Source organism: Emydura macquarii, unplaced genomic scaffold, assembly GCF_026122565.2.
Source record: "Emydura macquarii macquarii isolate MOO-44397 ecotype Brisbane River unplaced genomic scaffold, CSIRO-AGI_Emac_v2 contig_1253, whole genome shotgun sequence".
Taxonomy (NCBI): Eukaryota; Metazoa; Chordata; order Testudines; family Chelidae; genus Emydura; species Emydura macquarii.
Window position 1 is genome coordinate 17,383,238 of NW_027131390.1, and position 17,207 is coordinate 17,400,444.

A 17,207-nucleotide genomic window follows, 5' to 3' on the forward strand; every position below is an offset into this window, starting at 1 on the left:
AAAGGAAAAGAAATGAGCATACTCATAGGCTGAGAGGAACTTTGTTATGCATTCAAGGTAATATTTCTGGCCCTGATTTATAAGACCAGAAGTTTTCACGTGCCTGACTCCTGCGTGCACAACTCCAAGTACACAGGCAATTCCAGATGAGGGTTCACAAGCACAAACCCCAAGTCACAAGTGTGCACCTGGGATATGTGCATGCATGATGTGCACCCACAAATATGTTGAACATCTGGCCCTCAGTACTAAGGGTATGTCTACACTAGAAAGCGACGACACTAGTGTAGACACACTACAGTGACAGTAGGGGTTCTTCCATCACTGTAGTAAATCCACCTCTCCGAAAGACAGTAGCTATGCCAACGGAAGAATTCTTCCACTGTCTACAGCGGGGCTTAGGTCAGCTTACGTACACCGCACAGGGCATGAAATTTTTCAATGCCCCAAACAATATAGATAAACCAATCTAACATTATAGTGTAGCTCAGTCCGGAGTAACTTCAGCTCTTTTCTCATTTTAGATTTCTTTTAAAAGAAATATCATTCTAAGCAGTGTTTGTTCATCTTCTGTTTTATGTGTTCTTGTCTCAGATTTGATTATTTGCTAGTAGGCTCATAGACTTTAAAGTCAGAAGGGACCAATATGATCATCTAGTCTGACCTCCTGCGCAATGCAGGCCACAGAACCTCACCCACCCACTCCTGTAATAAACCTCTAACCTATGACTGAGTTATTAAAGTCCTCAAATCATGGTTTAAAGACTTTAAGGTACAGAGAATCCACCAGCAGGTGAGCCGCGCCCCATGCTATCGAGGAAGGCAAAAAAAAAAAAAAAAACCCAGAGCCTTTGCCAATCTGCCTGGGGGGGAAATTCCTTCCCGACCCCAAATATGGTGATCAGTTAAACCCTGAGCATGTGGGCAAGACTCACCAGCCAGACATCCAAGAAAGAATTCTCTGTAGTAACTCAGAACCTATCCCATCAAACGTCCCATCACAGGCCATTGGCATATCTATCACCAGTAGTCAAAGATCAGTCAATTGTCAAACTAGCCTGTCCCATCATACCGTCTCCTCCATAAATGTATCAAGCTCAGTTTTGAAGCCAGCTCGGTTTTTTGCCCCCAGCTCTCCCCTTGGAAGGCTATTCCAGAACTTCACTCCTCTGATGGTTAGAAACCTGCATCTAATTTTAGTTCTACATTTCCTGATGGGCAGTTTATATCCATTTGCTCTTATGTCCACATTGGCACTGAACTTAAATAATTCCTCTCCCTCCTTGGTATTTATCCCTCTGGTATATTTATAGAGAGCAATCATATCTCCCCTCAACCTTCTTTTGGTTAGGCGAAACAAGCCAAGCACCCATGTTTGGATCCACATAGGGACTAGCACTTGAAGAAGAACTCATGTTCACATACCGCAGTGACAGATGTAAAGTATAAAAAACTAAATAGTTCAGAAGAGAATCAAACAGGGATTGCCTCCCCAAAGAGTGCTATGAGGAAGCTATCTTAACCCAGCAAGGAACAAAATGGCTAGAGTGATATCAGCCTTGGCTGCATGTCTTGAAGTACATTTTGAAAGATGGACGAATGACGATAGTGATTAAAGCACAAAACTGGAGGTTAAGTGAGAAGGCTTCTCTGCCAAGCTCTGCCAATGATTCAAGAGTGACCACGAACAAGTTCATTGCTCAGTACAGATCCTCTGCTGTTGTAGATCAGCAGAGCTACGTTAACTTGTGCTAGTTGAGGATCTGGCTTTCTGTGACTCTTTCCCCATCTGTAAAATGGAGATGGAACTAACCTCACAGGGACGTTGAGAGTCTTCCGTTAATTCTTGTAAAGCATTTTAAGATCCTTGGATAGAAGCCTCTTGTAGAGGGCTCACTCACTGGCCAGTATGCCCCCTCATGGCCAGGTATGGTGTAGCCGCCTCTGAGACTGGCTGACCCTGTGGACGTCCTGCCCCTCTCATGACTCAGCCCTCCAGCCAAGTTGCTTATAGTCCCACCCCTTACAGAATATTATGGAGTCTAACAAACAAATTGTTCAGTGACCTTACATCACGTCTTCAGACCCACCCTGGGCTCAGTAGCTCTTTCCCCCTTGCCTGAGGCAGGCTTTACATCCCCTTCCTTGGAGGTAGGTAGGGAAACGCATGCCATCCCTCTCTTCTGGATTCCAACCCAGGGACTAAGCTAAAGTCTGCTCCCTTAGACTCACTTCTGCTTTTCTCAGCCACTTCCTACCTTCATCTGCCTCCAGGCTCTTCTCAAAAAGCAGCTCAGTCCAGTGTTTTGTCCTTGGAGATTTTGGCTCTTTGCTTTCCTTCCTCCCAGTTTGCAGCCAGCGTAGAGTCCTCCTCATGCTCCCTGACAGCAGCCCTCCCCTGCCTGAGCTGCAGTCTTTTACGCCAATGGTTGCTGGTGGTCAGATAATTAGCCACACTTGGGGAAGTAGATGGTCTGTCCATTGACCCCTTCATGGCTGTTGCAGAGTATGGAACACCCCCATCACATCAGTGTATAAAGGTAGAGTGTTGTTATACATACTGGAATCATACTGCATCAAGCCTTTTTGGGCAAGGGGTTATTATTAGAATCTCTGGTCAGTTAGTGATATTAGCAAATTCCCTGAAACTTAGGCAAGTTACACAGATTATGCTGTGAAGAAGAGGAGACCTCAAATGCATCAGCGATGGGAAGAAGAATGACCTTACCTGAAGAAAGACATTTACTCCATGAAGTCAGCAATGCCTCTTAAACAACATAGCGAAACCCGGGATGCCTTTGTGATACACCTTGTAAACGATAAAATGTGGCCTTAAGAATAAATGTCGTCAAGAGCCTTAAGTAAAGCTGCATGACAAAGCTATTAGCAGTAAAGGAGTTAAGAGAGGATGGAAAAACGTGTAAGTCAAAAAACAATAACCTTCAGAAAGCTACAACACAGCATTTCTACACTGAAAAGAAATAATGAAACACTACATTCTCTATTCTTCAGACTACCAATTTCTCTGAGTAAAATCCAAATTTTCCAAAGGGATATCAATTATTCAGAGGAAGCACAGCAAGCTATGCAATGATCATATTTGCTCTGATTGTTTAAATGTTCACCTGAGGCTTTTAATAGAAGCACATGAAACCATGGGTTTATGCAATTAATGCTGAGCTACTATTTTCATAGAGAGATCCAGGCTGGGTGGCTGAAATTCTCTAGTAAGAAGTACAGACTTGTGCTGCACTAAGCATTCTCTGCGCAGATTCAGGCAATCAGTGTTAACATTATATAACCTGCAGGTCCGCAGTGAGTTCCCACTCATGGATAAACAAGAAAAAATCAGACTGAATACATCATTCTAAACCTGCAAGTTTCTTCTTACTGTTTTTATGAAGAAGTTAAAATAATTTAAGAAGCAACCCATATTATCCCACCTGCTTTTCACATGCCTTGATTCTGCTCTGAGCCTGAGAAATTCAGAAGTATTTTGGATGAAATAAGTGGAGTTACATTGACATTAGTGAGATCAGAGTCAGGATTCTGATATACACTTTAACTTCATGTTTCTGAGATAACTATTAACATTACGCCCTTGATGGTGTTTGGAAAGAGAGCCATAAAAGGCCTCTCTCATGGCTTACCAGAGGGTAAGCTCCTTGCTTCCTTACCCAGGCTTGGAGCACCTCCATCAGTCACAGGCTCTAGGGCCATGATGTCCTCTCAGTCTCATGGAGAGTCATCAAAATCTGGAATAATTTTGCTGAGCAGAAATTGAGTTTGTGGCCAAATTTGTCTTCAGTTACTTCCTTTCCATGCAAATCTTTGCTTTCCGGCTAACTGTTTCCAAAGCCTTAGTCTCTCAGCCACATAAAATTAGAGTCTACAACTGAGGAATTTTCTTCCTGTCTTTAACGCATTCTTCAAACTCACTGGATGGGCCTGTTCACAGTTTTCTGAAGTTTGATTAGTGTCCTACTTGAGTGCCTATCAGAGCCTAGCAGACTCTTCAAATAATTACAAATAATGTCATAAAAATACAGGACTTGATTCTCCACATGCTGTCTTTACACTGATTTCACTCCACTCACTTCTGTGGAGTTATTCCTGATTTACACCAGCAGATGTGAGAGGAGAAAGAGGCCTATCAACAGAGATTTCTACTCTGCTCAGAAATGGAAGTAAACGTTATTCTTTGATCCTGGAACATCTTCTTGACTTAGCTACCTTTGTCTTCTGTCCTATTATTCCCTGAAGACTTGCTAAGTTAAAATCTGCCTTTGGATGCATGCCAGCTCCTAATGAACTCAAAAGGAGCTGCACATAACACCCGAGAGCCAAATCATCACTAATGTTTCTGAAAGCTACAAGAAATTTCTTTCCTAAAATCAGGTTTCCTAGGATATGATGGCAAGGTGCAGTCTCTGGCAATCAGTCATGCAGCAGTGGTTGCAGGATTCATCATCAAACACACAACTGAGTTTAGCATTCTGCTTGGGTGTTTAAGTGGAACTTCACTGGTGGCTTGCATTCTTCTTCATGCAAATGTAAATCATTTAGCTCTTCTGTTTCTTGCTGTGGTCTAGGATGGAAAGGGCACTCTTCTGGTTAAAAGAGGGCACTGAGAGTCAAGAAATCTATTCCCAGCTCTGTTTCAGCCTTCACATGGGGCCTTCAGCAAGGCCAATATTTCTCAAAATTGGGTGCATAAAAATAGGTACCTTATTTAAGTATAGGAATAAATATTTAGGTGACTGACTTTATGAACCCAAGTTTGAGAATTTTGGTCTTAAGGTTTCTAAACTTTGTTTTCCCCTCCCTCCTGGAAGAAGTGGTTAGGTCATAGGCCCAAGGCATTTCATGGGAGAGCAACTGTTGTCCCATGACTGAATCATCTGGAGGAAACCTTCAATGGGAACCTTATGGTGATTTCCTCCTCCAAGTCTTTTTCCATGGGTTTTCACGAAAGGGGGTGCTTCAGCTATGTGTTACTGCTTAATATAAGCGGACCTATTAATGTCACACGTAAACAATGCAGTCTTCATAGCCTGCTCCATGAATTGTTTCTCAAGAAGATAGTGATGGAGAGGTTATCAATGAGAGTTGCCAAAGATGCATTTAATCCTGTGCAAGAATATTCTTCATTTCATCGTTTTTTTCTCTCTGAACAGGTAAACCGTCTGAAAGAACCTGAATGATAAGTCAATAGCTCAGAACTTCATTAAAAGCTTTTTTCTCTGGAGTACTGGGGGAATTAATGTGGTGAACTGCTTTTTGTTCTCCTACAAATTCATAAAATCCTTCATTATATATCTCTATTGTAGGAGAATGGATGATGGATTCAAATAAAAGCTAAGGCCTATCAGTTTGAGCAGCTCCTGCATTTTAGGGATAATTTTTCTTTATCTGGCTTATCTATAGTTAAAATTACAAAAGTATTAACGTTAACTGCAGTGTTGCTTCTGCATCAAAGCTTTGAACTTTAGCCACCTCTTCTACGTTATCGTAAAAGACTTGTGGGAAAAAATGACTTCACAAGAAGCATGGAACCTTGCTAGACATTTCAAAAGTTTCTTTGAGCCATCAGCAAATCAGAGCAACAATTAAAGTGAGAGGTAGAGTGGGTATTACTGCAAAATAGTCATCACAATAATAATAATTTATATTTGTGTAGTAGCCTTAATCCTGAGGGATCTCAAAGCACTTTATCAATAGAAATCACATCACACACCATTGAAATGTAGCCACCTCTAGGATAGAAAGTCGCAGCCATTTACCAGAGAACAGCAATACTTTACAACACTGTGTGACAAAATGGGAAGAAGAATACCACAGAAAATTGAAGTCAGTGGAGTTGCAACCAGTCTAAATTATGCTTCTTTTACAATGTTTGTAATTATGGCTGAATTCCCCAATATTCAGCTAGTGAATCTCCTCAGTGTAGTATGGTTCTGAGGCAGAAGATTCTTAAGGAAGCCTCTTTTCAAAATTCTGACAGCACATCATTGCCCTAGAATGAAATATCTTTTCTCTAAGTGCAGTTACAAAGAATGTGGAAACCACTGACAAGTATTTAAATAATAAGCTCCAAATCCTGATCCCATTGGAGCCAGTGGAGGTTTGAGTCAACCTACACCCCCTACAGATCATGACAAGCAAGTTAGCAAAAAACTTTGCTACAGCAATATATAACCTTGCTCTGGTTCTTCTGTTGATCTATCCAGCTAGCGGGTGCTGAGACACTGAAGTGCAAATTGATTCCTACTGATTCCTTGTGGCGATTGTAGCTTGTTAACTTCACCCTGGATTTATAGTGGTATGGAGTAATCAGAAGTCTAAGGCCTTGTCTACACTCGCAGTGCTTGTCTGAACAGCGCTATGTCAGCGGGAGACGCTCTTCTGCCAACATAGTTACCGCTGCTCGTTTAGGTGGTTTTATTATGTCAGCAGGAAAGCTCTCTCCCGTCAACATAACGCAGCTACCCAAGCGCTCTTACAGTGACACAGCTGTACCGATACAGTCGTGCCACTGTAAGGTCTAAGTGTAGACTAACCCCAAGTGTCAGGAGCTCTGATCAGGTATGTCTACACATGCTGGAAATCCACCTCCCAATTGCAGTGTAGACACACCCTGGGACTGATCAGATGTGAGGAGAGAAATTTAGGAACACCTTGGGGAGAAGACTTGGGCTGAAGTATTTTGTGCAAGCTTATTAAAAAAAACCAAGCCCCCAAATTCTTTTCCCCACACAGTGCATGTTGACTGGGTTGTGGAACAGGGTGGGAACTCATCGGTTGCTCACACCAACTTTGATTGAACTTATTAGCAACTGCAAGATATCCCAAGCTAAGTCAGATGGCTTGTGAAAAAGAACAAGTAAAGGAATGCAAACACGCAATTAAGCCAGTGAGTTCCTCATCAAACAGGAACCCGACCTATTTTTGGCTGGCTCAAATCTTTACCTTGTATAATAGTAGGCACTAATCTGATGGCTCCTATTGTTCTTCGGATCATGGCAAGGAGGTCCTCCAATGTACCATGCTTAGAAGTGTGTCACATACACCCATGTGTTATCCCATTACCGGGAAAACAAATGGAAATCCTGAGCATGTACAAATGTTCAGTCAAAATGCTGTTCAATGCCCCTCTCTAAGAGAATTGTGCTATTTACGTCTGAATATTTCCGTTATAATAATGTTTGTGAGAGTCTGTAGGTCAGACATTTGCTGTCTGCAGTCCAACAAAGCTGCCAGTTCTCTTTTCTACTATATACGAGCCAGCCCAGAAAGCAAGGCCAAAGCTGTATTGAGCAAGAAAAGATATAAATCATTATAGGAAGGGGCAGTCAATGGCCAAAATGAAACAAGGATCTGTTAAGGAATGACCCTCAAGGGAAATAACATGTTTTTAGAGCAGAAGAAAATGGCAAAAAATGCCAAAGATCATTTTTAACCAAGGATTATATTCTGATCTTGTTTATACCAGTGCAAATGCAGAGTAACTCCCATAGAGTTACTCCGGATTTACCCCAGTTTAAAATCTGATATGGCTTTAAGTGAAATTGGAATTTGACCACAGCCTGTTGTGATTCATGTGGCTTATTTGCCACCACATTGGAATTGTGGTGAAGGAATAAGAAGGCTCCTGCAGGTCAATCAGGTTTGATTATTCTGCAGGACGGGCAGTGATTTGACTCAGATCAAAATGAAATCAAGCTGCAGGAGGAAATTAAAACTGTTTACAGCCATGCATGTAGAAAGCTGCTCTTTGTCTTCCTCTAAGCAGGCTCTCACTTGCCAGCATCCTTCCCTAATGGCAGGGCACCGAGCATTCAAAGCAAAGATTAGTAAATGGATTGAAATGAATCCCTGTGGAATAAATTAAATACCTCATCGTTGAAAAGTGATTATGTTCTTTTCATTTGTGAAATAGGCCCTTTCACACTTCAAAAAGAACATTGCCATCACCTTTTGCAGCTGAACGAGGTTAGTTTTGGCTATTTATAATGGTAATTGTTTTCTGTACTGCCGTGACTGGCTCTCACAGCATTCCATGACAGCCATTGATCATCTTCTGTGAGATTATAAACTCAAAATTTTAGACTGCACATTCATCAAATCAGGGATTGCATCTTCCTTTGTGTATGTTAGTACAGTACCTACCACAACAGGGCCCTAACCCCCATTGGGAATCAGGATGCCATTGCAACACAAATAATAAATAACATTATTCTGTTAGCTAGGCTTTAGAGATGGGCCCACTCCACTGGATCTGAATACTCTGCCTGTTGGAGAGATTTGGAACATGAACCCAGCTATGGCTGCCACTTATCTCTAGCTGTTTATCAAACTAGCTTTCTAGGTTCTTATACCATGCATATCTCCATGGTATTTGAGACATAGCATCACTGTAATGAGTTGAACCAGTCCTCTGGGTCTGAAAACACCCAAGCTTTGTGGGATTTGAAGCCCAAATCCTGGTATAATTTTTTGCAACCCGGGCCCATCTCTGTTGTTCTGTGTCAGTTGGTGTACCTCAAGCATAAGGACTGCTACACAGCTGAGTGCTTGCTCTGTCTGGCTGCTGTCTGAAGTATAATCGGTACAGTCTGCTAAACTGACCCATTGATCTACCAGAGAAATAAATCCAAGGTCATGACCATGTATGACATGATAATTAAAGGTCTCACAGCACTGTTGTGACTGAAGTCCTGGCTGAGATCATAGAGTTTGTTGGATTTGTAGTCAAATACCGTAATAATAAATCCTCAGATGAAAGGTGCCAGTAAGCACCAGCTGTTCTTATTAATGATCAAGACAACTACAGCAGATGCTTAAGATTTAATTGTTTTATATTTACTCCACATTCTTTGGTACTCATGATAGATCAGTCTGGGAGGCACTTTCTTTTGTACATGGGTTCCAACAAGAATGACATAATTTTGACCTACCTTCCTTTTCACGAGGAAATAATCAGTATCAAGGCAGCTTTGTATCTGATGTCATATATATATGAGTCAAATGCATGTACAAAGGGAGCGGCCATTTTCCTCCCTGACCTTTTCAGAAAGGTGAGGGGCAGCAGAGGCCTAGCATGACTTTGGGTACAGAGGGTGTGTTCTGACTTCATCCCATATTTCTAATTAAAGAGCCAGGACCTAGGGCTACTTGGGATTTGTAGTTATCTTCCTCTTGGTAGCAACTAGCATGACAGATACAACACAATAATGAAGTGGAATCTAGAAAGAGTGGAAAAGGAGTGTGATCATGGGGTATAAGGCCCAGTTAAATCACTGGACCTATGAAACCTCTGGACATTTACGACTAAGGGGTGCATAGGCCTCCCAAATGAGCTTTATTGTATTAATTTTGGGGAAGAGGGCAATGGAGGCATTTCAGACCATATCTCTCCCTTCCCTAGTGGCAATTCCAACCACTTCAGCTCGTTCCTACTGGCTCCAGCTGGCAATTAGGTTTTGGAACAAAACATCTATTAGTTACCGGTTTCAGGAGCAATTGGTCCTTAAGATTAAATCATTGGAGGTTAATAGGAATTAACAGAGGCCACTTAAAGAGGCCACACAGGAGTCCAGGTGAAAGATTCTAATCTAGCTTTCTAGAATTTCCATGAGGCTATAATTCTCTGGTCCTAGAATCTGAACATGAAATATTAGCTTCCATACACAACCCTTACAGAGATCTTAGGGCAATCTTAGGGCTAGTCTACACTTAAAACTGTCTCGGTACAGCTGTGCCACTGTAAGAGCGCTTATGTAGCCACATTATGTCAACGAGAAAGAGCTCTCCCGCCAACATAAGAAAACCACCCAAATGAGCGGCAGTAGCTAGGTCATCAGGAGAGCATCTCCCACCAACATAGCGCTCTCCACACAAGTGCTTATGCCAGCAAAATTTATGTCGCTCGGGGGGTGTTTTTTTCTCTCCCCTGAGCAACAAAAGTTTTGTCACCATAAGTGCTAGTGTAGACAAGACCTTATTTTCCAAGTCCAGACTTATGTCATACCTCAGTGTTCTCAGGGTAGAAAACCAAGCTGATGCTCTGCCCCACCCTACCCACAAGCTGCTCTGAAGATCCCAGAAGGGGCTTGCCTGCGAAAGTAGCACAGTGTAGAACAGAATAATCTCGTTCCTAAGTACTTTTATTTCTTGCAAACTCTACAATTAAACATTTCTAATTTCTAAACTGCCTTGGAGAATAAGGATAATTAGTAACAAGGCACATGCGTTAAGAATAGGCAATTATAACCCATTGGGTTATAATTTATGTCTTACCCTTCTGTGTGAAATAATTAATATAGTATAAGATGATTTATACCTAAGTGCTTAGAAAGCAAAGTTAGCTGTGCAACTACAATGAAGCCCAGCTAAATGATTACCTGTTAAAGGGACAGGAGACTTACTAATAAGCCTGTACTTTCTCATAGGCTAAACTAAACTGAGAAATGGAGTGAACACTTTTTAGAATTCCTGATATAAATTAATAGGTGTCTTGACATTAAATATTCTGTGCACCTGAAGGTAAAATGCAATAGCAAATTGCCATGATAAAAAGTCAGCGGCTATTAAATGAATAGGCTGCAAGTGTAGCTGTTGAAAGATTGGTATAACATGTTCCCTAGATCAGATACTGTCTAAAAGGCAGGCAGCTGCATTCTGCTCCAGCTGTAGCTTTCAAGTAGTCTTCGTTTGTAGCCCCAGGCAGAACATATTGCAGTAATGCAACCTAGATATCAGAAAGACCTGCTTCACCGTAGCAAGATCCAGATCAGAGAGAAAAAGTCAGACACATCTAATTAGGCACTAATGGGAAAGGTCTTTCTGGCCATCAACATCTCTTATGACTCCAGCAGCAGAAGAGGGTGCAAAATCACCCGCAAATTGTGAACTTTTTGGATGAATAATGGATAAATCCCCTTGATAACAAGGGCTGAAATGCCACTCCCAGCCCACTAGCAAAGCCTTTGTCTTATCCTGTTTAAACTACGTCCAGCTAGCTCTCCTCCATGTCACGATCTCAACCAGGCACTGGGAAAGCAAAGACCCTGAACATCTGGGTCTGACCAAATTGAGACAAAGAGGCCCCCCTCCCTTTCTTTCCCTGCCCAAGCTATGAATGAATAAAGACAGATGTTTTTTAATGCTACAACATTTTATTTGTGACCTGTTTCAGTGGGGGGAAAGGAGGATAATTTAACATTGTAAAGTGTCACTTTGCAAGCAACTGTGGTTACGTGCAGTTCTTAAAGGGGCTGTTGTATCCTACTGCTTGCCTCCACCAATGTGGAGTGCAGCACATACTGCACCCTGGTCAGCCTCCTCCTAGAGCACTTGGGGTGGGGGCTGATTACAAAGAGGTAGGCAGTGGAGCGTTTTAGAGGGGCAGCAGAGGGAGTCTGTCCTGCCTCTGCTTTTCCTGGAGCTCTACGAGATGCCTCAGCATGTCAGACTGATCCCTCATAATACGCAACATCTCCTGTTGCATATCACGCTCCTGCTCCTCTGCAGATCTTCTGTGTTCCATGTCCATGTCTAGTTTTTCAGACAAGGACATCCTCCAGGCTCTGAGCTCTGTGTCAGCAGCCATGGAGGCGTTCATTTATTCGCTGAACATGTCATCCCGCTTTTTCTTTTTTCCGCTTCCTAATCTGGGAAAGTCTTTCAGCAGGAGTTTGGCAAGGGGGGGGGTCGAAGGCAGAAGTGTTGACTGTCAGAAAAGCAAAGCACAAAGTTGCCATTGTTAGCTGACCCCAAGTAGTAAAGGAAATGTTACAATGTAAAAAGAATTCCCCTTCATGTTCATAAGACGAGCCAGACCCACATTCCAATCTGTTCATATTGGAAGGGTCGGACAGGCATTCCAGACGTGGTAAGCAAGGGGCCTTGCATCTGTTATAGAGAGGCTTCATTAGCACTAAAATCTACAATCCACACTTGAGCAAGGAGAGGGATTACCCGGCTCCCCTATAACATGCCAAGGCCTCGTTTGGGAGGAGGTGGGCAGAACAGACTAGAGGACACTGCAGGTGAATTGTAGTGGCAGAAAACATAGGGCAACCAGTGTCTTGACCCATAACGCCCATTGCAACAGTACTAGGAATAGTCTTGGGGAGGTGCCCAGGGACCCCCTCCATAGCAGAGGAATAAAATGAAGTGACTATATTGGTCGGGTACTTTAAATTTGCGCCATCTTCCCTAGGTGACTATATGTGATATCAGTCTCCTGAGGGTAATGCAGGCGGAAAGGGAAGATTTGCTGCAGGCATCAGGATACAGGCCTGGCCCTTATGCTGCTATGCTGTATTCTGCGATGATGCCTGCTCATTTAATAGCAGAGTGGCAGGGGAAAATACCTTACTGTGGTGGAAGAAATAAGGCTTCCCTTCCCAGAAACCTTCTGCAAAGATTAACAGATTACCTACATGAAAGTTTCCTTGAGATATCCACAGAGGATTCTCAGAGCATACCTCTGCATATAAATAGTCTATTCTGGGAGTAACCCTCCACTGAAGTTTGCCAACACTCAGGAAGATCACCCTCTCAAAAACACAAATTCCTTTTAAGAAGCTGGAGTGAGGACATAACCGCAAAAAAAAGATTTGCCACACACACTCACCAGATGTGCCTTCCCCGGCATCTCGATCAGTCCCGCTGTCTTGTGTGTGGCTGGGCTGCTCTGGGGTAACAAACAGGTCCTGGCTCTCAGGGAGAATGGATACCCCGCTCTTCTGCACCCTGCTCTCATCTTCATCCTCCTTGTCCACAGAGTCCTCCTCATTTGTCCTGGACTGGGATTAAATGCAGCTCCTTGTAAAAGCAGTATGTTTTGGGCAGGGAACCAGAATGGCTGTTAGCTTCCCTAGTTTTCTGATAAGCCTGCCTCAGCTCTTCGATCTTAACACAGCACTGCTGCGCATCCTTGCTCTGCCCCTTCTCCAGCATGCTGCGAGATAGATATCTAAATTTCTTTTGCTCGTTCAAAGCTGAGTCAGAACAGACTCTTTGCCCCACAGACTGATGAGATCCAAGATCTCTGGTCGACTCCAAGCTGGAGCATGTTTGGACCCTGCAGTTGCCATGAGCAGTTCAGCTGCAAAGCTCTCTCCACGCTGTCCAAACAGGAAATGGGAATTCAAAATTTCCTGGGGCTTGAGGGGAGGAGCTATTTCCTGTTTACGTGGCCACGTTACAGCGGAGCGCAAATGTCCAGAGCGGCCACATTATGGGATACCTCCTGGAGGCCAGTGGCATTGATTTACATTGCACTCTGCCTACACTGACACAAATTCGACCCATGGAATTCGACTTCAGTGCTACACCACTTGCAGAGGTAGTTTTATTAGGTCAACTTTTACTGCACTTTAGATCGGTGGAACTTATGTGCCAGTGGAGATGCATACTTTAGGGAGTTGATGTAAGCAGTGTTACGTTGACCTCCATTGGCAGTATAGACCAGGCCTCATAGAATGTTAGTTACCGAAGCCCCGCCCTTCTCCTTCCTTCCCACTACAGGATGGGCATCCATGAAGCTGTGATCATTCTGGTGCAGGACCAAACGGTGCTGTAATGTTCTTGCTGTGTAATCATAATCTGAGGCTGCCATTCCACTCCCCACAACAGGGCAGAGTACACTCTCTCCCATATATACACTTACAACTACTCATACGCACACAATCACACATTGGTACACACAAATACTTGTGCTCATAAAGACATACACTGCAGGCTCTAACTAAAAACAAACAAAGAACAAAGCCAAAAGATGAGATCAAGGGTCCCCAGCTTGTCCACAAGTGCTTCTCTGCTCTCTGAAGCAAAACAGAAGCTCTGCTCTATTTTATGGACGCCACCTGCCTCCCCAAACCTTAGCTCTGTCACACACACATTTGTGTGAGCTGAAACCCTTGGGACATTTTCTGCACAAACAATGAGGAGATGAGGCCTGCTTTTCCCAAAACATAAGAGCATTTTCAAACATTTGCCACAAGGCTGGTCGGAAGAGGGATGAGATCATTCTGGTACTGGGTTCTTAGTGCACCAATACAGTAGTCTCCCCATCCCACTAGACATGCTCTTGGATAGTGTACAACATTCATTATAAACGACAAATGAGGCTGACGGGGCACTGGTTGTAGAATCAGGACACAAAGCTTCTATTCCTGGCTCTGCCATTGACCTGCCGTGTGACCATGGGCAAGTCATATTTCCACCCTTTATCTGTCTTGTCCATTTTGATTGTAAGCTTTCTGGGGCCAGACTATCTCTTGCTGGGTATGTACAGCCCCTAGCACAAAGGAGCCCAGATCTCAGTCAGGAGCTGTAGGCCATGGGTGCCGGAACAATTTTTATAGTGGGGGGGCTGAGAGCCACAGAACCAAACTGTAAACCCATAAATGATGGAAATCACTTCAAGCACGGGTATGCAGCTGCACCCCCAGCACCTATGCCTAGGCCCTGCACTTCTACAAATAATAGATACAAGATGCATAAATCTAATGTATTAACGCTGCATAAAGACTGAACCAAAGTGCCATTTGGGTTGCTTCTGTTGCTGTTGCAGAGGGTGCCAAAGCGCAAACTGGTGCTGATATAAAATGGAGGCGCCACATGTTTCGTTCCCCTGCAAACGAATTGTCCTGTCACCAAGCAGAGATATTTCCTGCATTAGGTAAGCTCTTCTCAAACTGCAGCACTTGTCAGTATTTCCTTTGGCTCCCTCACTGTAATGACTTCCCACGTCCTTACCTTCTGCAAGTGTCAAAGGAACCGCCGGCAGATTTACGTTGTAGTGAAAGCCACTCTGCCGCATTCTGTGCTCTGACTGTAAAGTGGAGGGAAAGGAGACAGCATAGGAAGGATGATTAGTCAGGGTCTGGAATGCACAGGCATCTTTTTCTATATCCCATTCAAACAGATCCTGACACCTCTAGGACCTAGTCTTCACGAGGGGAAAAAGGTGTGTTCCTCACCTGAGTTGACAGAGGGCTTGTCTACACTTGAAAATGTACCAAAAGAGCGATCCCAAAATAATTATGTTGGTATACGCCTCCTGTGGACACTGTTATTCTAGAATAAAAGCGCCTTTTGCTGATTTACCTTAATCCACTTTGGAACCCCCCATGTGGAGTTATTCCAGGAAAGCTATTATTTGCGTAAATTTCCAAGTATAGACAAGCCCTAACAGAAGATAAAATCCTAATAAAGATAGGGCAGTTTGTAGTTCTCACATGAGTTGACAGGGTGAGTTAAAGACAGCCCAGGGTTGACTTTGATTTGCTAACTCATGTGAAAACTACAGACTGCCTTGTCTTCACTAGAAGTTTTCCTTGAGTTAATTAACTTCTGTTAAGAACACACCTTTTTTCCTAATGCAGACACAGCTTAAGGGAACAGTCACTGGAATAGGATTTCTGCCACCCTTTTTATAAACTCTACCACATGCTAGACTCATACATAACCCCGTCCAGATTAGCACTGATGTGGGGAGGGAGGGGAAACGGTCAGAGTTCTATCATCATGCTGCCCTCTCTCTTTTTGTGAGACTAGCATTTCCACTCCCGGCAGTGCTAGACTTGGGCTCACTGCTGGGATTCTGTCTTGCCATTATACAGGGACATAAGGAGGTGATCAGAAGTGTGTACTTGTGTCCTCCACACTCTTAGCACACCCATGCAGGGCCCGTCACAAAAGTGGCCGATCATGTTTAGTTTCTAATTCCTCCAGTCCTTACAGTGGTTCAGCATTCCAGAATAAGCTCTTCATAAACTGGGCTGTTGTCCGTCCCAGTTTGTGGAAAGAGGTGGAAGGCCCAGGGCTAATAAATCCATTGTCATTTATCTCTAGCAAGGCACCTGATCAACTGCACCTACAGCACACTAGCTCTGCCTATATTTCCATCAAAATCAGATTCGCGTCTCCTTGCCTGTTGTCTTCATTTTGCTGCTGTTGTCGTTAAGTGCAGCTGCTGGGGCACTGTGCATGAAAGGTAACTATCTTAATTGGATGACAGATCTTCCATGGCTGAAAGCACTTGCGTTTTTGGTTGTAATTGTTAATATACTGTGTATACTAAAGGAGCATAAAGTACCTTAGCAGATGTAGAATGTGTGGGGGAAAGATCCAAATAAGCAAATAGCAAATGCATCTGTTAATTGAGTTATGCTTTTTCATGCACAAAGAACAACCATATATTTTCAGCCTGAGCAACTTTTATTTTAGATGAAGGGAAAACAACAAAAGCAAAATCTCCATGAGAGAGAAAGAAAGACAGAGAGAGATTGAGAGAGAGAGAGAGCAATGTAACATTCTGCATGAGCTCTGCTTCACAAAATGGCAGCTGACTCCTAGAAATTTTAAAATGCAGTACACAGAAAACAAAATGGAAACAGTTCCCAGTTACACCCATGAGGGACCAGACTTTTCAAAAGAGCTCAGCTTCCATTTACGTATCCAAATAACTATCCAGGATTTCAGAAGGGTGGGTGCTCAGCTCTTTGCAAATCTGGCTCCCTCTGTGGTTGTTCTTATTAAGTCATAGAAAGCTTTTCCTTGGCAATTTATTGAAAACATCATAGAACATAGTACCCGGAGCCTGCTGTCTGCAGTTCCCCAATTTGCTTGCCGTTCAGTGCCCCTGCCATCCGAAATGGAGGATGACCTTTGCCCTCTGTGGTCACATCCCACTCTCTTACCTGACAGCAGCTTCGGTTACATCACAGATGGTTTTTCTAGAGCATTTCTCAGGGTGGGGGACTGTTGGGAGGACTCGGGTAAGGGAAACTCTACAGTTCCAACAATTACAGAAAAACAAAGACAGGTATTTATTGCTTCACATCTCACTGTATCCAGTATGTAACTAGTCCCATTAAATGCCTGCAATCTGTGGCAGAGGTGTAGTCAGAACTGACTTTTTGACAGGGACTGCGGTTGACACAGGCGTGCACAAGCCATGTGTCACAAGCGACACAGAGTTCGATAAAAACACGGGATGGATTGCTTAAAATCTAATTGGGTGGGCCTGCTTTCAAAGTGGGTGGGCCATGGTCTACCCAGGCCCACCCATAGCAACGCCAGTGCTTTGTGGCCCTAAAAGTAATATGCCCATTGTTTTTCATAACAGAAGCCTAAAGGCTCCATCCATTTCCATGCAGGGGGATGTACAGGTCTACATTGTCTGGACAAAC